At 38.8% G+C, this 25,386-nt stretch overlaps 1 protein-coding gene and 1 non-coding gene across 2 annotated transcripts in view; both read right to left on the reverse strand.

Annotated features, from left to right (window-relative positions):
- Positions 1-25,386, reverse strand: part of RYR2 (ryanodine receptor 2) — a 753,550-nt gene that overhangs the window by 585,232 nt on the left and 142,932 nt on the right. The gene's annotated exons all lie outside the window — the stretch shown is intronic.
- Positions 9,623-9,752, reverse strand: LOC140632804 (small nucleolar RNA SNORA2/SNORA34 family). The gene has a single exon (XR_012030489.1). It is a non-coding gene; the product is annotated as a small nucleolar RNA SNORA2/SNORA34 family (small nucleolar RNA).

The following is a 25,386-nucleotide window of genomic DNA, read 5'->3' on the forward strand; positions in this document are numbered from 1 at the left end:
TTTCAACGTTAAGACCCACCTGAGACATCCGGGACTCTGTGTTTCACCTGTATTGTTAGCAAGGTTCTATCCACCTTTCTCCCGGTATTCAAATATCCTGTGACATGGTGTTTGTTCTACAGAATGTTTCTCCTTTGTGCGTTCTTCCCATGGAGCAGCACACTCATGAGTTATCTACAATGGCCAGCAAGGGACAGCTTATTAAACTGTCATCTGAATCCCTGGTTCTAATCAACTCTGCAAAGAGGAAGTCTCTTGCCCAATGGAACATAATGAAACTTTCAGCCCATCAGCACCTCAAAGGTCTGCGACATCTGAGTGGGTTCCATTTCTAAGGTTTCTTTTACCCAGTAGTTACTCTAACTACCTCTTTTATCAAAGATTGCCCCTCACCAGGACCCTTCCACAATAAATGGGCAGGAGAGGAAGAAAGGGCACTCTGAATATGAAAGTCTGTGTAATTTAAACTCCACAACAAATGGAAATGACAAGAAAAGTGGAGCTCATTTTAAAGAAACAATTCTTTCTTTCAGGAGCTCACAATGCTTCCTCCTCCTGCACTATTTAACAGTTTTGAGGGCTTTCTCCCTTCTCTGCTTCTCACACAATCTCACAGAAAAAAAAATTAGAAAAAGATTGTTGTAGAACTGTTTACAATAAACTGTGAATTATTTAAAGATCTTTTCTTTCAAGTTAAAATAAAAAGCAGATAAAAGCAACATTTATATGAGTGCCGGTCCTCAACAAAATAAAACTCAAAAGATAACTTTCAATTAGGACCAAGAATCACTCACAAGATAATACACAAGACCACAAGAAATGAGGTTGTAATGAGGACATATCCCATTGAAATTGACAATCAAATATTTTAAATTTTCCATTGCTTGGCTGAACTACCAAATTAAACTAGTGGTCATTAAGTCACAGAAACAAACCATGAACAACAAATAGTATTTGAAAAGTAAAAAATTATGTGTAACCCTATTTCGGAGCAAAAACCAAATCTAATATAGTATGAAGACAAAAGCCAAAAACCACAAAGCCAGAAAAAATATGAAAGGGGAGGGAGTTTCAGTTACTTTCAAAGTGAAGTTGTTAATGTTATACTAAAGTATTCAAATATTTCATAAAAAACACTGGTGTCCAGAAAGTGAATGTAAATGCCTGAAAATGAATAGCACTAACAAGCACCAGATAATTCAGTAATGCTGCTGGCACACATGGGGGTCAACCAGAGTGACAGAACAGCAGGACAAAGAAAGAAACTAGACTAAAACATTCAGAGTATCAATTGACTTCCAATTAAAGCTGCTTCTACAATGAGAACAAATATTCGATGACTGTTGATGAACAAAATTGTGTGATCCCATGAAGAGGGGGAGCAGAGTTTCCCAATTCAGGATTAGTGGATGGATCTTCAATCAGGACTGCACTCTCCGTATTCTCTTTATTGAGGGAGGTTTCCCTCCAGCTTGGATAGTCTTTTAAAGTTCCCAATTTACATCCAACCTGAGCCTAAATTTGTAGGTCTTGTTTTTGACAGTCTGTGGTCCCCATCTATTTATGTTTTAATGGAAGTGAACTTTTCCCTGCGTGTGCTGACCAATCCTACATCCTTACTGTTCCAGGATCCTCACAAATATGGAAATAGAGCTGAATTTTATTTCCACATTAATAGGCACATTTTTATCTTCAAAAGCCTATGTCCATTGTCTCGCGCTGCTACTCAGTGCATGGTCAACTGTGCTCTGCACAAGCTACAGAGTTCAAAGAGAGGCATTCCAACAGAACCAAAAGGGTGTCTAAGGGGACAATTATAATACACATGTAAATTAACAAGTACTGATAATTACTTTAATTATTGTTTAATTACTTTAACAAGTATTGATAAAACATAAAAACAATGATTAAATGTTTAAAATAAAACAATTCCTCATTTTTTATGAGACAGACATACCTTAAAAGCTTCACTATAAATGGCTTTCAAGGAGTGAGACCCCACCTGAACTAGTGGGATCCCAATGGAAGCACTGAATGTGGACAGGTTATTTTTTTTCTAAGTTTTGAAATACCACCTTATACTTGGATGCAAATGAAAAATAACATTTAAGCAGCAAGCCGCAGCAATCTATTTTTTGTATAGTCCAGCAGATGCTGCTCTCCTTCTACAGAGATACCTTGATCTTCCTCTTTGGAATGAACTTTTCCTCCCAGACCCTCAGTCTAGGTGATTTGGGTTAAAATAGGATTATGCACGCCCATCCATATGTGGAGCATGCTTGTGACCAGTAGTTTCCATCCTAACGACATGACCCAAGTTGGTGCAATGAGACTCAATCCCAGCAATGGAATTACTAGGAAAGAGAAGCTCTTTCTCTTGGTCTCAAAGTTAGTAGAATGTGGGCCTGGAGCTACTGGTGACCATCTGGCCATGTCAGAGGGCCAACCTATCTGCATATGAAGCCAACACTGAAGAAAGCACAGCCAAGAACCAAGGGGACCAGTCATAATGGCACTATTTGGATCCCTGGAAATGGTCATGCATGAACTGAGACTTGCCCTGGACCTTTCCATCACAAGAGTCAGTAACACACCCTTCTTTATTTTGGCTTAAGCCAATATAAGTTGGATTTCTGCACATACCTCCGAAAGAGTTCCACCAGTAACTTGAGTAAATTGTTACAGCACTGACAACATCAGAACTTCAAAAAACCTCTTCAATGAAAGGAGGTCACTTTCTGTAGGAAAAGTCCATGAGGACCTTGTACTGAAGTGATTTCCATGAGGTCACTGCTCCTCTGCAAGAATCCATGTTATGTATTTTCTTAACCCCTTACACTTCAATAGTAACATGACAATGGTGACCTCATACCAACAGAACTCCTACACTTTTGGGGAAAAAAAATCTAGAATTCAATGATTTTGTGATACCAGAAAAATTTAACACCAGATGAAAACAACTACATATGGCAAACTCCTGTGACTTTCTTTTGTGCTTAAGCATTAATGGCAGTCTTAATGAGCAAGCCAAATGATCTATTCTCATGATCAAATCCTGAAAGAGAAAGGGAAAGATATTCTTTTATCCAAGCTCCTTCCTTCCCTGCTGGGAATATTTAAATCATAATTATTCTTCAGAGTCTTTGCAATCTTGCAGAGTAAATTCCGGATGAAAAAATGAGATGCTTTCTTAGTGTATATGCTCCATAGTGCAGCAACTGCTAAGAAAGAAAATTAAGAGCCCTGTTCAAGTGCACTGCTCTATGACCATCAAAAGCTGGGAACCTCCAGCTGCATAAGTTCAGAAGTATTATTCCAAAGAATAACAACAGCAAAAACATACATTTTTCCTTTTATAGGCAAAAAGTCCACCCATCTTTTACATTTTAATATTTTTAAGTTTATGTGAGTCTACTTGAAAGAGAAGGCAAGAAGAAAGTCTGACTAGGAAAAATGCTGATGATGACCCAGATGGAAAGATCATTCAATCATTCGTCTGGATGCCCCCAAATCACCCTAATTGGTTTAGTACCCCTTTCTGTTGTTTTTCACTATCAACTTACAAATGCTAGTAATTATACCAGAGAATATGTCATTATTCAATTCAATACTAAGTCAAACCATTAACAGCAAAGGTCCACTACAACTCTATTCTAGATCTGAGGTGAATCATAGGTCTATTATTAACCTGGACATACCAGGTGGCTGTAGAGCGAAAGAACAGAATTCCAGGACAACTGGTCTGGCAGGTCTTTCCACAGACCTCATTATGGCTCCTCACAAGTGACCAAGGGATAATCAACATTTTCCTTCTCTGAACTGTAGGATCCTCATAGACCACCACAATAAATAATTAACGGATACTGACAGGGCCTCCAATCATTTCCCATCCATCTTTCAGGAAATGACCACACCAAAATAATTTTCTCTTGCAATATCTCAAAGTACCATATTCAAGCTTCTACTATCAAATGCTCTATATTAAATTACCTCAACTCAATTTAACTTCTTTTTTCTCTAGTTTATTGCTCTAAGGATACAAAGTTTACTGCCTGCTATCCTCAGGACTTTTTGTTACTTATTCTTAATACTAAAAAGAACTTTAGACAATTTTCTGTACCAGTATCATCTTTATAATCTTAGAGAAACCATTTAATTTTCCTAGACCTAAACATCCTCCTTTACAAAATAAAGTATCAGAACAAATTTGTGGATACCTAAGACTCTTATTTTAGTAAGTCAACATTCATCCTGTAACTCAAGTTGGTTCTCTGGACTCTACTCTAGCTCCTTAAATATGCGCCCCATGTGTATTTTTCCTAAATTCCTATTGTTTCCTGTCACCTCCCAAGAAAAAAAATAATAAAGATGCAAGTAAAAAGAACCCAAAACAAAATTTCAATGCTAGTCACTGATCTCCTATCTCACAATAACCACTACAGGTGAATGAGAGGTGAGCTAACACAGCAACCACTAAGTGTCTGAAATATGGAAGGTACAGCCTTCCTTTTCCTCCTTGTATTAGGGCAAATGAAGGCCATCAGTTGGTCATTAGAAATAAACCTTTCCAATTTGTAAATCAGGTTTTTGGTGTTTTACTATAATTTTAAAAGTGATGGATGATAGAACACAAAGATGCAGAAGAGAAAAGTTTGTGTATGTGGATTCCCCATATACTCTCAGAATATGCTGGAATGGATATAGGCATGGGAAATTCCTATTCACAATGCAAAATGACACTGAGATAAAGGTAAGTATGTGGTGAACACCAAAGCTTCTTTCTAATGCTTTCCTAAAATATATATAAAACGTGACATGCTACAAGTTAGCATTTGTCTGTTTAAATAATGGCACATCTATAACTTACTCTTTGCCCAAAAAACTATTTTAATGACTACGGTGCCTAGTCCTAAGGGATGATGGGAAAGCCATCTCAGTGATCTATCCTCCTCTTAGACCCTTTGTTACTTAGATGATATGAATGATTATAGCTTTGTGGTCTTCACACACGCATGGGGAGCAAATCAATGTTGCAATTGCAGTAGTCAAACCTAAACTTTTCCACATGTTCGATAAACCAGGCAATAAACAGTTAATACCACAATCTCCAAGTGGCTTGCTAGTGACTAGGAACTGTGCCATGAATTGGTGTCAATATCCCAGAAATCATTTTGAGAAGCAGCTCTACAATTTATGGAAACCATATAACCAATCATGATAAAGAATCTGATTGATAAGGAGTTCAGAAGTGATATGGATCCCCATTGATCTTAGTAGATGAATACCCACTCCCGATTTCAAGAACAACTGTGCACCAATAACCAGGAGAAGGCAAGTCAGGAAGGCTCAGATAGTACTGGGCCCACTGAGATGAGCCTTTGGCTAAAAGTAGGGGAAAACGTAGGCCTCTTGTTTAAATGATAGCTCTCTAGAATCGTTTTTTCTACTTTTTGTAAATACTATACAAAGAGGAAAATCAATGCATATGGACTGGAGTTGAGAGAAGAGATCAAGTAATAAAACCTAATCTTGTCAACATTTTGTCAGAATTTTGGAAAAGAATCATGGGCTTCTGAATCAAGACCCCAAATCCCTTTAGTGTTTGTAGGCACCTATATCATTAAGCGTAGAGGACACATTTTTCACAGCATCCATAAGCTCCTTTAAAACTTAACTAAATTTTGGGGCACAAGGGTAGCTCAGTCAGTTGAGCATCTGTGACTCCTGATTTTGGCTCAGGTCATGATTTTAAGGTCTTGAGATCAAGCTCTGCATCAGGCTCAATGCTCAGTGTACAGTCTGCCTGGTATTCTTTCTCTCTTCTTCTCCTTCTGCCCCTTCCCCATCACATGCACAAGAGTGCACACATGCTCTCTCTCTCTCCAAAACAAATAAAAATTTTTATGTAAAAAATAAAAAATAATAAAAATTAACTAGATTTTTAACCATAAAAGAAAAAAATTCCCAAAATTATGAGTTTCCTGAGGGCCACACACATCATCTGAGTCTCCTACATTTATTGCAATGTCTAGAAATTAGTAAGTACCACTAAACGTGACAATGAAAAAAAATTACTGAATAAAGTATTCTCTACTTCCATACATCTAAGCAAGATTAGGCTATCTGGAAAGGTCTTCTGTTTCCTAGAATATGAACCATGAATCTACCAGCTGTTTAATAGTCACAGCAAAAAGAAAATTAATTTACAATCATGAGTATGTTTACAACTTTCAATTCACATATTTTAATTCACCCCCTCAGTTAAGAAGTTTGCTACCGTTCCAATATAGAGGATGTAAAAACGTTTTTAACACCTGAAATTTGATGACAAGCCAATTTCCACTGAACAGATACTTCAGATGTAAACTTCCAAATATTTCATAGGTTCTGTGTGGAAAGGAATTCATGAAGGAATTAAACACCACAATTTACTAACAGCCAAACTACTTTCTGGTAGTATTGTGAATTCTGTCTAGACACAGCCAAAGGGTTGATGAAGGAAGGGTGAGAGTGACACAGGAAGGCTCAAAGGTTCACTTTCAGGGTTCCATCTAATTTCTCTGGTTCCATGACTTTATTACATAAGAATCTGTATCTGTAGAAGAAGAGGCACAGGAGGGAGGAGACTTGATTCTTATTGAAAAATAAAGGGTTTTACTCTCAAGTTAAGGTTACTTCAGGATATTCTAGAAACAAAATGCCAGTGGCTTTAATAACCAAGGAAAATGAACACTCAGTGCATTCCCTGTGAGTTCCCTGAAGTCAGTTACTTAGTATTTCATGTATGACTGCCTAGTACTGATCAGTGGGCCCAGTATCTTGTGAGTCCTTAATAAACATTTACTGACTAAATTCACGACTCTGTCACTCTGAGGAAATATAATGATCTATAAAGTAATTCAAATAAAGAATGAAAGCCAAATTTTCTGCACACAAAATAACAAAATAGGCAAAGACAGAGTTGAAGTGTAACCCGTCAGAATTTTTAAAAATGGGCACCATGTTTTGTTTTGTTTTTTTCCAATTTAAATTATTTGTTTTTGTAGCTGACAGGGCTAGGGTTATTTAAGGCCTTGAAATAAAGCAAAGATTTAGGATATTATAAGATCAGCTTCATCAGAAGGCAGGAGGGAGATCTTGTTAAAAGAAAGGAGGGCAAAAAAAAAAAAAAAAGAAAGGAGGGCAAAATTCAGTAGGTGGGAGCATCTTCCTCCCAGAAGCTGAAAAGTCTCTGGGGATCTTGAAGGTGGGAGCAGAAAGCTATCATTCCTACAAATTTCAGGCAGTTTACCTAGAACTTCTAAAAGAAACTTCAAAAAACTTCTCATCTTTTGACACTTTACTGGTAATTATACAAGTGGGAGAACCACATGGAACTGTCCAGTAGGATATATGATCCAGGGTTCTAGCTAGAGGACTAAAGCAAAGATCTATGGAACATGTAGAGAATTACTAATACCTCACCTCAGACAGAGTTGAACATCCAACTCTCTTTGATTGATAGATAAAGTTCTTATCAACATACATTCCTATAGTTGGTATTTTTTAATGATTAGGAGAGCTGTATCTAAATGGAAGCTTTGATTTTCAGAACTTCTAAACAAGTTACATTTAAAAAGGGCATATCCTTCCCAAGGAACGCTCCACAGAATATATAAACAACAACAAAAATAACAACTATAAGACCACCCAAGCTGGGAATGGCAAAACTAATAGCCATTACACTTGAATGATGCGTGTTCTAGCCGTGATACATGCATAAAAACACTGTGAACATTAATCAGAAATTCACACGATGGAAACAGTATAAAAAGTCCACCAAAAAAGGGGTCCATCAATAACTAATAACAAATTACTTTTTTTAAGATTTTATTTATTTATTCATGAGAATAATAGAGAGAGGCAGAGACACAGGCAGAGGGAGACGCAGGCTCCATGCAGGCAGCCCCATGTGGGACTCAATCCCAGGACTCCAGGATCACGCCCTGGGCCAAAGGCAGGCACTAAACCGCTGAGCCACCCAGGGATCCCCACTAATAACAAATTACTAATAAGACCAAGAGAAAAAGAAAAAGCTACCTAAACACCAAAATGATCCTTTATGCCATCAATTTCTCTCTCCAAAACAACAAAGAATTCTGTTTACCTGATGGGCTTAAGGTTGCACAAGGAGAAATTTCAAGATGGATAAAGCATTCTGTGGACCTCTAAAAACAGTCTAAGTCCCAATTCAGTCATGTGGTCTCACAGTAGAATTAAAAACCTTTTGGGCATTGAAATGAATTGCAGATCCTTGCCAAACACTAATATATAATTTTGGGGGGAATATAGAAATTATATCAGGGTATTTCCTCTTAGCAAATATTCCCTACCTACAAACTTGTGTTTCTTCAGTCTTCACATTCTTTCCCCATAGGCTTCTCAGATTTCTCCCCCAATATCTTATCCTACTATGCAAAGCTGATAAAAGTATCAGTTATATACGGTATCCGAAACATCCTGTGGATGATGCAGTGAACAAAAATGCCTTCGGTGTTGAAGTACATTCAGGCAAAATTTCCTATCACTAGCATCCAAAACCTTCTCTCCTCTGTTCACCTTTTCTAATCTGCTATGGTCTGAATGTGTGCCACCCCCCCACTGCCCCGCCAATTCACATTGAGAATCCTAAAGCCCAAGTGATGCTGTTGGAAGGTGGGGACTTCAGAAGGTGCTTAGATCACGAACATGAGGTCTTTATGAATGCGATTAGTGTCCTTATAAAAGAGACCCCCGCAAGGCTCCATAGCCCCTCTACCACGTGAGGACAGAGAAGTCTGTGACCCAGAAGACAGCCCTCACCTAACTATGGTGGCACTCCGACTTCAGATGTCCAGCTCCCAGAACTGTGAGAAATAAATTGTGTGGCTTATAAACCACCCAGTCTCTGGTATTTTGTTAACACAGCCCAAATGGATAAGACGTCATGTAGAATACAGAAGGTGCTATCTAAAATTAGAAAAACATTAATTAGAAACAAGCTATAGAACACTAGGTCAGTAGAGAAAAGACCTCATCTCATTTGGCATCTAGTGGGCAAAACAGGCCTCCTTATCACAAAAAAAAACCCCCACATGAGGCCCAGAGATCCTAAGTGATTTGTGAATCACCACCCTGATCCATGGCAAAGAAAATAAGATTTCATGATGACTCCTTTAAAAAACAGAGTAGAGTAGGATTAGGTGGGAGGGCTTAGAGAGGTGGAAAAGGCTTGACAACACACAATGAACTAGTTAGGCCATGAATGCAGTGTGGACATAAGCCTCCTAAGAAGGTAGTCAGGTCCAGAATGCCTGACTGTGCAATCTTCTAATGCCACATACATCTCCCTTCATTGGGGAATATGAAAGAGCATCTTCCGTATTCATAACCATGTACAATGTCATGGAGAGATTAACCAAGTTTTAGCCTCGAGGGGAATTTATGTGGGTAAAACAAAATACAGGAAAGGTAGGATATGTATTTGAAAAAACCATGTGTGCTGCTAAGGCTACACCAGGGCTCTCCATCATAGATTCACATACACCTCATCAACACGAACTACGTTTGTTGACAAAGTTCTTTTTTTTTCCCCCTCCATAAACTGTGTTCATTCCAACTGAAAGCCATTCCCAATGGGGTGCTGAATGGCTTACAGACCACAGAAACACATTACTCTTGGCTCCTGTTTGAAACCAACAGCTAGCAAACCACTGGTCTGGATTCAGGGCTATGCTGATGAAGTGTTAAAAAGCTCTAATTCACTTTATACACCTCTGTTCGGCAAGGCATTTAACTGGCTTCAAAAATAAACAGTGGGACACCTGGGCAGCTCAGTGGTTGAGCATCTGCCTTTGGCTCAGGTCATGATCCCAGGGTCCTAGGATCAAGCCTGACGTTCAGGCTCCCTATGAGGAGCCTGCTTCTCCCTCTGCCTGTGTCTCTGCCTCTCTGTGCCTCCCATGAATAAATAAAATCTTTAAAAAAAAAAAAAAAGGAAAAAACAAGGCAAAAAAATATATATAGTCCTTTGATTTTTTTAATATAAAGTTGCTCACAGACAAAAAAACCAGCTATATAAACAAATCTCATGATCCTCACTCATTATGCTAAAATCATACTCTTCCTAAAATGACCACAGATGTAAATTGTATACAGGGAAAAGTATACTTCAAGTTACAACTAGTCATAGATTTAGGAGTACCATTTTAAAAACAAAACCATCCCAGTAAACAACTGACTTCATTAAGCCACTTATGAGGGACTGAACTAAATCTACATTTAGTTAACAGATAAACATGTTTTTTTAAAAAACTGAATTATGTCTCTACTGTCAAGGACAATCCCTTAAAAACACCTCCATTTGGGAAAAAAATTAACATAATTTTGAGAGACTTTATTATTCATTTCAAGTGATTGTTGGCTGCTATTTTTCATTTTTCTAAAGCTATTTGGCATTAAATGACTTGATAACAAGTCTGAAACTGCTGTAACTAACATGTAAAAGAGAGATTTAAGTCAACATTCTCTTTTAAGTAAATTGGATAGCCTTAGGAATAATATTAGAAATATTTATTTTTAAAAATATTAGAACTATTACTAGAGTGACATTTGCCTTCTCTCTGTTGAGGCTAGCCATATTGTAAGTCTGGGTTTTTTTTATTCAGTGTTTCCTACAGTATAAATAAAAGATAGTTCTTTTTTCAGAATTAATTTTAGTTCTTTTTCTTAGGGCAATAGTTCAACATTTTATTCACCTTTCAGATTATCAACAAGATTTTAGGATATAAAGAAGAGACCTAGATGGCACTGTCAAGGGAGAAGGCAGAGTTCCATTAAAAAATTAAAAAATAAAAAGAAAGAATGTCCTCTTAGGCTGGTGTTTTTCTAGATGAACCAACAGGGATGATGCTGGGGGTATAACTATTCTACAACAACCCACAGGGTCTTCACCTGGCCAGGAACAGATGCAGAGCTGGCAGGAGGTTCGTTACATCTAGAACCCAATGAGGTATACACTGGGCCACTTCAGTCTATATTAGGAGCATGGGGAATTTCAGTCCAAAGCCTTCTGCGTTTAATTTCACTGTGCTTGGCAGCCTGGGTGGCTCAGCGGTTTAGCACCGCCTTCAGCCCAGGGCGTGATCCTGGAGACCCAGGATCAAGTCCCACGTAGGGCTCCCTGCATGGAGCCTGCTTCTCCCTCTGCCTGTGTCTTTGCCTCTCTCTCTCTCTCTCTCTCTATCTCTCATGAATAAATAAATAAAATCTTAAAAAAAATTTCACTGTGTTTTGAGCATCAAGCTAGAATGAAAACCTCTCAGCATATGAATCTTAAGAAGTGAACTAACTGGTATAAAATGCCAAGTCCCCAGCCCCAGGCAAGCGTGCTAGGTCCAGTGTGCACAAGTACCAGGATATAAGCAAAACTAACACCCTTGAAGAAGTCCTAGCACAAGAGCTCACACCCAAGACTGGCTTACACCTTTACCCCCGATTACCAGCATGACCTTGGGGAAATAACTGCACTATTGAAAGCCCAAGATTCTGCTTCTGTAGAATGGTTACCACACCTCCTTGAATTAAAGTGGCTGGCACAGTCTGTGGCACCCTGTCAAATGCAATTGGTCTACCACTCTTCTCCACCCCTCCCACTTGCTTCATGTCACTGCAGGCTTTTCATTCAAGCTATGTATCAAATAGAATTCAAAAACCATGAAAAGGAAGAGAGCAAATAATGTGTCTTAGAAAACCTTTTTATATAAATTTTGGACACTACAAGTCTTTACCATTTACACATAATTACTATTGAACAGTAACTGACATACATGTCCCCCCCCAGCCCCATTCCAGAGGGCATCCTACAAACCCTACAAATTAACACCTGGCCTCCTCCATGGTCTTGTCACCCTTAACCACAAATTTCATCACTAATCCCTTCTTGTCTATACTGTAAAGCAGCACTCGGCTTTTAAACACTCCTAAATGGTTAATACAGTAGGGGACAAGTTCAAGTCTACTGAGCTACTAAGTTCTGTCTCACAACTATCTACTTAGATACTGTTCCTGACTCTCCATACAGTTCTGAGATCTGGAGCGCTTTTCTAAATGAATAGAGCTACTACTTAGATCATTAAAGACTCATTAGGACAATCATGCCTTCTAAAGCGTAAGCGCTGGTCACACTGTTAGTGAGAAAAAAGCAGGTAAGCAATGGTTTTGAAAACAGAAGGGACAAGACCAAGCACTTCAAGGATACAGAAAGGAAACAAAAGCACATGGGTCTGGAGGGAGACTCTTGCAGTTCCAGAAATCAGGGAGAGGTGAAATATGCAGCAATTTAATACAAACTCAGGAGGAGTCCAACTATATTTATAGCATCATGCAATTTTTCCACCAAACCACAAAAGTATTACTGAACATCACGACACCCCCTCTAACAGGTTTGTTTAGATTTTCACTGGAATCCATATTTGATGAACTCACAACTCTGAAGTGAGGAGGGTTCCCCTTTTCACCATCCCTGGTGACCTTCACCATTAGAAAGGATTCTCTTGGGCCTCTTTGTGTCCCTTTCTCCCCTGTATCCCCAGGAGATGGCTTAACCTAGCTGATTGTTAAATCAGAGATCAAAGAGGCTCAGCTATGCCCTTTCCTCCTCTTGAGAACAGCTGCCTACAAGAAGAATGGTCCCCCCAACTGGTAATAAACATTACCCTTGCTCTATTCTCTCATTTCCCAAGTTGTTCAGAATCCAAGCAGGAAAATGGATGCTATCGGCTGGGTCTGCTCAGAGACCAAGATGCTACCACCTCCCAAGAAGGCTCAAACAAAATCTAATCTTTGGAAACACAGCCCAGTGGTTAAGAGTAGAGAATCTAAAACTGGGATACAAGAGACACCTGGGTGGCTCAGTCAGTTGAACATTGGACTCCTGGTTTCACTCAGGCCATGATCTCAGGGTTGTGAGATGGAGCCTCACATCACGCTCCACGTTCAGCATGGGTTCTTTCTCTCTCTCCCTTTCTCCGTCTGCCCCTTCCCTTCCCCTGCTCATGCTCACTGTCTAAATAAATAAATAAAATCTTTTTTTAAAAACTGGGATCCCATGTTTGAAACCTTTTGACTATAAAAGTGTGGGTAAAATTCTTAAACTTTGCTGGGTCTCAGTTTCCTCACTTATAAAATGGGGAGAGTAATAATAACTCATATGATTATTAATATATGTGAAGACCTTAGAACAGTGCCTGGACATAATAAACTAAGTAAATTTTAGTATCACTAAATATATTACCATTTTTCTCATTTTTACTATTACTATCTTGTCCCACAATATAAGACTTGAAAGAAAGGATTTGTCCATGATAGGTCACATTCCATTTTATGAGTTCACATCTACAGGAGGACACCAAGAATGATAAACTAACTTTAATGGAGAAATTGTAGGAAAAACAATCAGTTGGCCCACTGTGGGCACTGCCATCTGAAAAGGCAGTCTTGCCTCATAAGAAAAGGAAACCCCATAAGTGTACACCATTTGGCGCACATTTGTATTTGGTGTTAGACATCATTTCAGTAATTGCTCATCAACTGCCTTCCAGATTTTTGATGTGCATGAATCTGCCTGATGATAGAATGACTGAGGCCAACCTACAAGTGGTCAAATGTTTCTGGGTGACAGAAGAAAACCTATGCCTCCTTTCCATTCAGGGTTTTCTATAACCCACGACCATTATTTCTCTCCCTCTATGATGTACCTTAAAAAAAATAGGAGGAAAGAAAATTGTGTTGACACATCAGAGTATATTTTAACTGACCAAATATGCCTATGGCTAAAATTCTGGCTAAGTTGCCAGAGACCTTTCATCTCATTAGTAACTGAAATTGAGTTTATGCCTTACCTTAGGAACACAAGTGCCCCCTCTGCCGATCACAGAGCCATACAGTCCTGGTAATTGGCTCCAAGGAGACCAGCACTGGTTTTAGGGACACATGTTATCTCTACAGGGCAACTTGCCCTACAGCAGGCACCAGGACCACTGCTCAGATGGAAGCTTCGAGAAGCACCTCATTTTAGAGAAGCACAGTGTGTCTGAATTAACTTAGAACAAGCCTGCTCTCACATTTACCCTTGAAACAATAATACAAAGAAGAAACATAAGTTTGGGGGGGAGGCACCTGGTTGGCTCAGTGGTTGAGCATCTGCCTTCAGATCATGGCATGAGCCCAGCAACCCAGGATCTTGTCTCACATCTGACTCCTCACAGGGAGCCTGCTTCTCCCTCTGCCTATGTCTCTGCCTCTCTCTATCTCTCATGAATAAATAAATAAAATCTTAAAAAAAAAGAAAGAAACATAAGTTTAGGGTTGGAAAATACTGCTGCTACTGGACTATTAAAAATTCTTTCCGAGCTAGTGTGTCTGTATCAGAGGTATTGTTCAAAACCTTAAATAAAGACTGAAAACCTTAAGGAAGAGGAGAGACACTTCTTCCTGGTATACTCGTGAAAGTCCAAGGCAAGAGAGGGCACCAACAGCAAAAAGATAGGAACTCTGGCTGGCCCAACACAACAGGTTTAGAGTATGTCTGAACACATAACACTGAGAGTTTCTCTCTGGCCTATTTATTATGCACCAACTTATTACATACCAACGTGTCCCCAACGGTGGCCCCACGCCTCCATTTCCAAACATCTGAAACAGGATACAAAACATCACACAAACGCAATATTCCCAGGATAAAACAGGCACACAAGTCTTCCACAAGCCCACTGGCTTCCCCCCTCTCCATAGTACTGCCAACGGTTATTCTTGAACCTTTCACACCATCTGCTCTGGATGAAGCTGTTCCAAATGTGTCTTCCAAAAAAAGAGAAAAAGAAAGAGAGCAAGGTCACTAACCATTCCATGGAAAGGCTATGAGACTATTGACAAAATGGGAAATGTCAACACAATATTCCCTGTAGGTCCATAGCCGTTATGGGCCCACTGGCCTGGAAAAAACAAAACAAACCCATGTGTGTACTGACCACCACCCAGAAAAATGTCACTTCAGTAAGACGCTTTTATAAAAAGATAAAAACATCTCCTTTCTTCTTAAATCACACAGATGCTTTAAATCCAAAAATACGTAGGAATTCAGTTATTAATTCTACTTCTGAATACGGAGCTAATAAGGCAAATAGTAAAAGAATTTTCTTCTCGGAAAGCTGGCAGTACATGTGAATAAATAAAATATAGGTGCTATTAGCAAAATGTCTGAGATGTCCTGAAATTTCCCAGTATTTTCATTCCCTTCCCTTTTAAAAAGTCTTTCCCAATGATCTTTATTCCTAGGAAGTATGCGGTGTTAGAAATGTCATGCTTGTGACCAAAACAAAATTAATCAAATCGTTATTTCTGATATTGACTGCTTTCTTCAGAGAAATCATTCTGCTTCTGATACATTTCATAAACTAAATTTAATGTCTTAAATAAGCAACAGCATAGATTAGCTGGTATTTCACCAAATCAGTGTTTTCTTTCAAGTCTTTACTAACCATAATAATAAATTAACAATAACAGAAAAGTTACAGATTTTAAAGAATATAAATGCATAAGATACTTTAGCTACCAACTTTCACTATAAGCAGACATATCTTCAACGTCTATTAATGAAAGAGATAAGTCTACTTTGACTTGCAGGACTCCTTCAAAACAATGAGTAGTTCTGACCCCAACCAGCACTTGATAATATTCACCTGATATTCCTACATGCTCAACTGGGAAATACCTGTTCTTGAGATGCTGTCGTGAGGACCATGAACAATATATACAGTATCCATATAGTAGGGGGCAGGGCACAAGAGGAGTTCAATAATCCATCATAAATACTATGTAACACATAGTCATAGCCCATAGTGTACACACACACACACAAACACATACAGGGCAGGGAAGTCTGTTGTGGTTCTGAGCACAATGTCCACCACGTTAGGCTCTCAAAAGACAGTGATCAAGGAATGAAAAAAGGAGAACCCAAGATTGCTTCAAATTGCACAGCTTTCAGTAAGTAAGCCTAAGTAGAGGCTGGAACACGTGGCCCCCGTCTCCTGTTACCTTCAAATTCATATTAATCTCTTGTTCTGATACTGGTCTTTGGTGCCGGGTCTCACTGGACAACCATGTGACGTAAGTGTTACCCTCCTCATTTACACAATAGGAGTGAAGACCTGGCGAGGAGATTAGCATCCTTTTCCTCCTTTCTATCTGAGGGTATCTCAGTTTTGTGCAGTTACCCATTCCTCCCCCACAAAACCATGTGCTTCAAGGGAAGGTTATTTTCACTTTGTTAGCAATTATTTCAGAAATGGGCATTTGACCAAACTCTAGTTACTGAGAGACAAAAGAAGCCTGGCTTCTGGAAAAATGTTCCTTTCTGCTAGGAAACGGCCCCCAGGAGAGATGGTTCGGTTTCTTCTTCTGGATAGTGCCACATCTGATTATGATGACTAGAAGTCCCTCAGCCATGTTGCAATGAGTTAATAGAAGAATTAACATCAAATGTAGCAGAACTAGAACAGCCAATTTCAGGCAGGTTCTACCTCAAGACTTAAGTTAATAAAATCCCTTTGGTATAAGGCATTAAAAAATCAGTCTCTTATTTGCAACCTGAAACACCCCATATAGTGAGCGCCTTATTCAGACCCAGGCCTCTCTGACACCCGAGCTTGCTCTTTTGGTTGCTATATGTCAGCAGGAGCTGAAATATAGTGCTGAAGTGCTGAAGGCCAACGTGAAGATAAAGCACTGACTATGTGGCAGGTCCCCCCTAGATACTTTATATACATTATTTAACTTAATCCCCAGGGCTCGAAATTGGACTCTAGGCTCAAATGCCAAATTCACCACAATGAGCAGACTCCTATGGAAGGCTAGATGTCACTAAAGTTAAAAACTTTTTTTTTCCCTCCTTGTAAGTCCCTCCTTTGCAATCAACCTTGATTTGCAAAGTACGGAAGAAAGAAAATGAGCATAGGGGTTGAAACCCATAACATCTTGGGCCAGTTGTACAATTTCTCCCAGCTTGCATTTCCTCAACTATTAAATACCTCCTCTGGGAAGCTAATGTGGTATAGTGGGGGCTGAATAATCAGTACATAATCATAGTTAATAGTATTCCTGAATCCACCTACAGTAACACTAGAAAAGAATCCATAAGCATTGAAATATTGGGATTGGTCTCATTAATCCTGTGATCATAACCGGTAAGTCAGTCTCCATTCAGCAAGGATTCCTCTTAATGTTTATCCACCATCAACTTGAAAAATAACCCTTAATAATCTATAATCTGATTTATCTTTCCAGAAATGACAAGGAATTATTAAACCCCACTGGCATTTCCTGAATGGAAGAGCAGCGATGAAAAATAAATGTGCATCTAAAACCTTAGAAATGATTTCTAAAAACCTTAGAAATGTTAACAGGGTAGCCACCCTGCATATCGAGATACAGAATTCATAGGCCACTAACGTATTAGTCACTGAATGATTTTAAATTTTGCCATTAATCCTCTTGTCCTCATTAAGTATTATTTCACATTCTGAATGCCAGGGCGATAAGCCCTTTGAGCAAACAAATACAGCAAAGCCTGCATTTGCAGATCACAAATGCTAAATACAAATCACTGCTCTCTCTCACAGGGGACTCAGGGTTCATAGGAAAGAACTGGTGGTCCCCTCTGGGTGGGGGGCAGGTAGGGAGTCAGCAATCATGGCTCCCATTTAATCACAGGACACAACTGCTTGACTACGCCAGTGATGTGCACACACTGCGTCATCATCGGCAGCGTTAACACTTACTTAGCTGGCTCTTACTCTGTACCGGCCCCTGCTTAAGTACGGTGCTATCATCATCCCTGCTTGACAGAGGAGAGAACGGAGGCATGCAGAAGTTCAAGTTCAGGGTCTCAGGACTAGTATGTGGGATGCAGCTGCTTTCAAAGCCAGGCATACTGACACCAGAATCTCTACTCTTAGCCACCCACCTAAAGCCCTTGGCAACAACTAACTAGTTGCTCCCCAAACTAAAATTTCCCAAATATTCTTATGGTCACTTAAGGTACACCTCACTTCCCATCCATGATCTTTTTTTTCTTTTTTTTTAAAAGGTTTTTAGATTCTAACATCAAGAGGACAAGTGGATCAACGAGTCACCTGAAGCCTGCATCACCAAGAAGGAAAAGAAGTTACTATAATCACATCACCAGGAGCTAGCATCACACCCAGCAGAGAATGAGAGCAAGGATCATGAAGGACTTCTCTGAAAGGAAAAACCAAGTGAATTCCTCATACCAAAACAGTGACTGACACAGGAGCCAAACTCATCTCACTTCTGGAGGCCACTTCTCCACACAGGAAGCTCAGTGACCTAGAAGTCATGGTCCCTGTGGAGGAAGCCTCCCTCAGGGTAGGTGGCCTCCTTGGGCAGAGGTCCAGAATGCCTTTGCTTAGGAGGCCCACATCCACTGTGTGAGAACACTACTTTCTATTAGAGACCAAATACTGTCCAGGAGTCGGAATTCTAGGTACCCTGGAGGGACAGGAAAGATTTGGGGGACAGTCCTTCACTGAAACATTAACTGAATACCTCTGCACAGGGCACTATGCTAACTACTCACTGAGTATGTGGTACACTGGGCTCTATACTGAATGCTTTGAATTACATTATGTATATAACGTATCAAATATGTTACAGTTTTTGAAAGATACCGTCATTTAACACCCCACATAAGGCTAAGAATCTTCATTTTCCGAGGTTTTTAGGTCTCTAAAATATTCTATTATTTTATTGAGGGTTTTTGTTGTTGCTGTTGTTGTTGTTGTTGTTGTTGTTTAAAAAAAAAAAGCAAGGAAACTTTTGTTTTAAAGTCCAGTATTCAAGGCTGAGTGTGGCTGCCATTCAAGGCATCTACTGAAACAGATAAATAGGTGGAATGCACCTAATTCAGAGATCATGTGGACCCAAAGTTCATCTATGAACCAGAAAAGTCTTCAAAAGCCAGAATTGAAGCTAATTTGAAGGCAAGAGGCCCTCTCTGCTATCACTGGACAAATATTTCTCATTCCATATGTCATTACAGGATGTAGATGGAGAATGACAACATGTTTGTTTGCTACATATTTTTTATTTATACTTATCTAAACTTCAAATATTTATTAACTTGCACAAACTGGAATGTCAGTTATACTGGTGTGAGATAGCATTGTATAGTTCTTTATTTGTAATTCCTTAAACTTTGTGACCTAACACAATTTTAAGAATATAACTTCCAGATTATAACTGAAAATATTTGGAGAACTTTCAACAAATAATCTGTCAAGTTCAGGTCATACTTCTACTAAAATGTTAATCCATTAAAATATGAAACTCTGGCAACACCAGTCTGCAGTAGACAGATGAGAATATAACCATTTCCCAAGGTCATAAGACTAGTAAACCCATATCTACTGGTCTTCAAAACCGACTCTGTTTTCTCCTTTCATTTGTGTGTGAATGCAATAAAAGTATCTTAATATTCTTACAATGCTAACCAAAACATCTAGTTAGAAGGAGAAGAGAAAGAAATGGGAAATAATACAAGAAAATTTGTAGTCATAACTACATGAAGACAAATACTCGATATGATTCCAGGACTACCCTCATTGACAGCATCTTAGTTTGTTTTAGAAAAGAAGAATAATTAATAAACATACACCCTGAAGACAAGGTATAACAAACCACAGAATCATATCACCAAGAAGTAAAGAGTTTAAAACCTGCAAATACAGCATTCTGCAAGATTCTAAAATACATGTTGGTTTTCTGTACTAAGTATTCTTCTGATTTGTACCCTTGTGAAATACCAAAAACACTGTGAGATTGGGGTTGAGTTAAGCCTTCATTATTTTATTTCCCAAATTTACAATCTAGGGGTGCCTTGGTGGCTCATTTGGTGAAGTATCTGCCTTCTATTCAGGTCATGATCTCAGGGTCCTGGGATTGAGCCCAGTCAGGCTCCCTGCTCAGCGGGGGATCTGCTTCTTCCCCTTCCCCATTTCTCCCCGCACCACTTGTGTGCTGTCTCTTTCACTCTGCTTGCTCTCTCTCAAATAAAATCTAGCATGTATTCTCTCTCCAGTTTTGACTTTATTCATATGAAAAAGATTTGATATGGCAATACAGTAATTCTAAAGGAAAAAGAGTGACAATGAGAAAGAGTCGTCTCATCTATTAACTTCTAGTTAAATTTCTAGACAATACATGCAGAAACACCTAGAAGATATTTTAAAACTAAAAATGTTAAATACCATCAGGGCAACTAAAAAATACTAAAGGATTAATAATGACTTGATCAACAGTAGGACCTAAAAAGAGGTTAGAGAAAGTGCAGGTGGGAAAACCTAACAAGACAGTAACTTACTAGATAGACATACTAGCTTAACTTTAATCACTTAGACCAAATTTTAAGAGTGATGTTCTTTTTTAAGCACCAACTTATGGGTGCCTAAGAAACCTCTAAGACCTCTAACACTGAAGGGTGATGAATGAGGCACACTACCTTTTGATATGCTCTTTTACAAGGAGAAAGCAAGATTTCACTCAGATCTTTTCAATGCTACAGATCTCCCTCCTGGGAAGTTTTTCAAATGACTCTGGGGGAAGAAAAAAAAAAAAAAACTTTAAGGCTGCTTTATCTTGGGATTGCTAGTTCAAATTCTGGGCCAAATGAAGGTACCACAGGTGTCAGAATTTAATTGTCATTTCTTGTTTACAGAGCAGAAAATTTAAATCAGAGGGATCCTCACGTTCTCTATGATGACTTCATCTCATGTGAGGAGCACATTCCTTTTTTTTTTTTTTTTTTGTATATTTTTTTTATTGGAGTTCAATTTGCCAACATATAGTGTAATACCCAGTGCTCATCCTCAAGTGCCCCCCTCAGTGCCCGTCACCCAGTTACCCCATCCCCCCACTCACCTTCCTTTCCATCACCTCTTGTTCGTTTCCCAGAGTTAGGAGTCTCTCATGTTCCGTCACCCTCACTGATATTTCCCACTCATTTTCTCTCCTTTCCTCTTTATTCCCTTTCACTATTTTTTATATTCCCCAAATGAATGAGACCATATAATGTTTGTCCTTCTCCGATTGACTGACTTCACTCAGCATAATACCCTCCAGTTCCATCCACGTTGAAGCAAATGGTGGGTATTTGTCGTTTCTAATTAGGCTCGTCTTTTTCCTGCTCAAGAACTGCAAACCTTGGCAAATTTCTAATGTTATTTTCAAACTGCTAGCTAGACATGTGCTCCAAGATGCCTTCTTCTATGAGAACACAATCTAATTCCAAGTATGGATCTCAGATGGATTTTTGTAAAAGAAAAAATGAGTGTCTTTGTTCTTAAAGTTCATCTGGAAGACTAAATTAATAAGGAACCAAAAAAAAAGGAAAAGAACTGTGTTGAATGAAGCTAGCTCTACAATATCTGAAAACAGAATATAAAGTTATATTAACTGACGAAATATGAAAAAGTTTATAATTTTGTGTATATACATTAAAACAACCAAAATCAATGAGATGATGATTTGGAAGCTAACTAACAATTTGGAATAATAAAGCTCTACCTCAAGCTTTACCTGAATAAATTTCAGATGGATTAAAGATCTAAGTCCTAAAATCTGAGGAAAAGACAAAATATTTTAATGAAACACAGACAAGAAATAAACATGTGACTACACAGTAATATAAAAGTTCTGTACCCCAAGCCTATTTAAAGGTAAATTACAAACTGGAAAAGGCAGTCATATATAAATCAATGAGAGTAAATATTCTTGGCATATAAACAGTTCACAGTGAAAAGAAGAGCTTCCCAATAGAAAAATGGGCAAAGAATATTCAGTAGAAAATTCACAAAAGCTGCAATACTCTCAACTATGAGCAATACTCTTACTACTGAAATACAAAAGTATGAAAGTAAACCAATCAAGTTTTGAGTTCTTTTTTTAACCTATCAAGCTGCCAAGTAAAAAGGATTTGTAATAAACAATCACGGCTTATACACAGGGAAAGGAGCATTATTCTACATGGCTAGAAGTGCACATTATTAATGTTACTTTTTTTGACAAAATTATCCCAAAACCTTTAAATTTTGGTCCAACAATGCTATTACTAGCAATTTTTCTTAAGAATTTAGTACGTTCACAAAGGTAGGTAAATGTAACAAAATATTCCCAATAGTGTTATTTACAAAGGTGAAAAATTGGGAAAGCTTAAATGTTCATTAATGAGAGGATGGATACAATAGAATATCATGAAGCCATTAATAATAATGGTGGATAAATGATATTATTAATGTCTAGCCAGGAGACATGTCCACAGTGTAATTTTAATTGAGGGGAAAAATTGATACATATAGTATTAGAAAAAAGAAACATGGGGGTACTTCTCTAAATTATAGGATTAAGAGTAAGCTTAGTTTTTTCTGTATCTTTTCTGAACTTTTTTCAAAGAACATTCTTTGTAAACAGCAACAACAACAACAAAACTGCAAGAAACAGAAACAAGATAGCTGTCTGCAATTGTTTTTAAATGCATGGTGACATGCCAAACCAATTTAAAATGGCATGATCATAAAATTGGTAGGTATCTTTATAGCTCTGTGCAAATCTGACTCCAAATACCTTATTTATCTATTTAATTTCCCTCATCTAATTAACTTCATTTGTTTCAATCATCAATTTTATCCTAAGTATGTCCCACATAAAAGGTGACACTTTCCTCAAGTGGGTATCCTACTTATCAACCATCCTCAGGAGTAATAAATCATGCTAACTGGAGTGAAATTAAGCGGAGGGGTGTGAGTTGCTAAACACACACTCCAATTATTCAATACACATGAAAGCACTTTGGCATTCAGGTAAATCAAGCATGGCATTGTTGATATTTCTTAAAAGTGGCACAATCATGGTTCAGAGACCTGTCAAATGGAGAAATGATAAAGCAAAGAATAAATTCATCGCAATGAAACTGCCTTCCAGAAAGCAAATGCTTCAGCAGTCTGAAGAATCAGTATACTGGAAGAAAGAATACCAGACTCAGTACAGGAAAAACCACCTTTTCACCCTAGCTGCACTCCTTACTAGTTAGAAGAACTCTGGTGAGCCTATGTGTCAGCTTTGCTTCCTCACCTAAAAGAATATTAACTCTGAAAAAAATATCAGGATTATTGGGGGAACAAGTGAAAAATTATCATGTCAGAAAGGATGACTCAAAGAGTATAACCGATCCTTACAAACTGTAGCATCTCTACCACTGTCACCAAGTAAATTGAGTACCTGCACAGATATGGTCAAAGCAGAATGTGAGCATGGCCCAAGTTCTTGAGTCCATGCCATGGGATGGTACTACATGCTTGAAACTGTAGGGGGCCAGGGTGAGCCTATAACCACGTGACCAATGGAACAGATAACGTTTAAAGTTTCTATGCCCTATTCTTACAAGGAAGAAATGCACACTCATCCCAATCTGTGTCTTCATCCAGGAATGCCATCTGAGAGCCTCAGCAGCATCCAGGGCCAAAGCTAAGAGGGAACACTGAGCTGAATCAGAATCCCCCCCATCCTGCCCTGGCATATGCACCTCTGTTGTGATGAGAACGAACTCAATCAGCTTCATTTGCTCTCCCATGGTTTCTGACAGAAATATCCATGACAACACATAAAGGCTGCCAAGATATAGCAGCACTGTGAATGAGGACAATCAATTAAGTAGTTACCAATATCTGAGCCATTATTCCCACCATTGGTGCCAGGTGGCCCTATCCCGCTTCCCGTGAGGATCGGATTGGACTGTTTACCCCAGGATCTGCTTTCAGAAGTGGTGGGACCAGGAGCGCCTGGGTGGCAAAGTCAGTTAAGCATCTGACTCTTGGGTTTTGGCTCAGGTTGTGATCTCAGGGTCCTGAGATAGAGCCACACATCAGCCTGTGCACTCAATGGGGAGTCTGCTTGGGATTCTCTCTCTCGCCCTCTGCTCCTCCCGCTCCTCCACGTGCACTTGCGCACACACTCTCTCTAATAAATAAATCTTTAAAAAAAAAAAAGTGGTAGGAGCAGCTCCCCCCTTTCCACACAACTCTGGACTGGCAGTGGACCTCTCTGCACACAGGCCTCCAAACCTACGGGGAACAGGGACTGAGGGAGTCCGTTTGCCTTAGGACACAAGACCAGCAAAAAATCATAATGGAGACAGGAAAAAAACAGGGTCATACCCTCACAGGAGGATCAAGAGGAAATGCTGACTCAGTCTAAGCCCAGAGCCACATAAGCTCAACACCAGAAATCAGCCAGGGATAGGCATATAAATTTGACCTCCAGACCTGAGGGGTTTTAGGAATATAAAGAGATAGTTGTTAAAAGATAGGCTCTTTTTATTCAAGGAAGGGCACACAGGGGAAAATGGTACCTAAGAAAAGACTAATGTGAAATAGAGAATCCCCAACATTCAGAAGGAAAGCATAGTATAACTAAAAAATGATGCAGCCTCCAGACACTAGCCACAGGAAATGAAGACTGTGATACAGCCATGCTAAAACTATTTTTACAAATTGTTTATTAGTAGAGAAATGCTATTGATATAAGAAATGAAAAAAAAATAAGACACACATTATAAGGATAAGATGACTCCTAATTTATTTTTTTAATAAAGAAAAGAGATGCAAAGAAATAGAAATCTCATGCTCATGGATTGGAAGGACAAATACAATTAAAACATCCATCCTATCCAAAGCAATCTATACATTAAATGAAATCCCTATCAAAATACCAACAGCATTTTTCACAGAGCTAGAACAAAGTATCCTAAAACTTGTATGGACCCACAAAGGATGCCAAATAGCCAAAGAAATGTTGAAAAAGAAAAGCAAAGCTGAAGGCCTCACAATTCCATATTTCAAGTTAATTACAAAGTGGTAGTAATTAAAACAGTATAGTATTGGCATAAAAATAGACACATAGTGGGATCCCTGGATGGCGCAGCGGTTTGGCGCCTGCCTTTGGCCCAGGGCGTGATCCTGGAGACCCGGGATCGAATCCCACGTCGGGCTCCCGGTGCATGGAGCCTGCTTCTCCCTCTGCCTATGTCTCTGCCTCTCTCTCTCTCTCTCTCTCTCTCTCTCTCTGTGACTATCATAATTAAAAAAAAAAAGAGTCTCTCTCTCCCTCTCCCTTTGAAAAAAAAAAATAGACACATAGATCAGTGGAATAAACAGAAAACCCAGAAATACATCCACAAAGATATGGTCAATTAATCTTCAATAAAGGAGATCAGAATACGCAATACAAAAAAGACAG

The sequence above is a fragment of the Canis lupus genome, chromosome 4 (genome assembly GCF_048164855.1).
Source record: "Canis lupus baileyi chromosome 4, mCanLup2.hap1, whole genome shotgun sequence".
In the NCBI taxonomy this organism is placed as follows: Eukaryota; Metazoa; Chordata; class Mammalia; order Carnivora; family Canidae; genus Canis; species Canis lupus.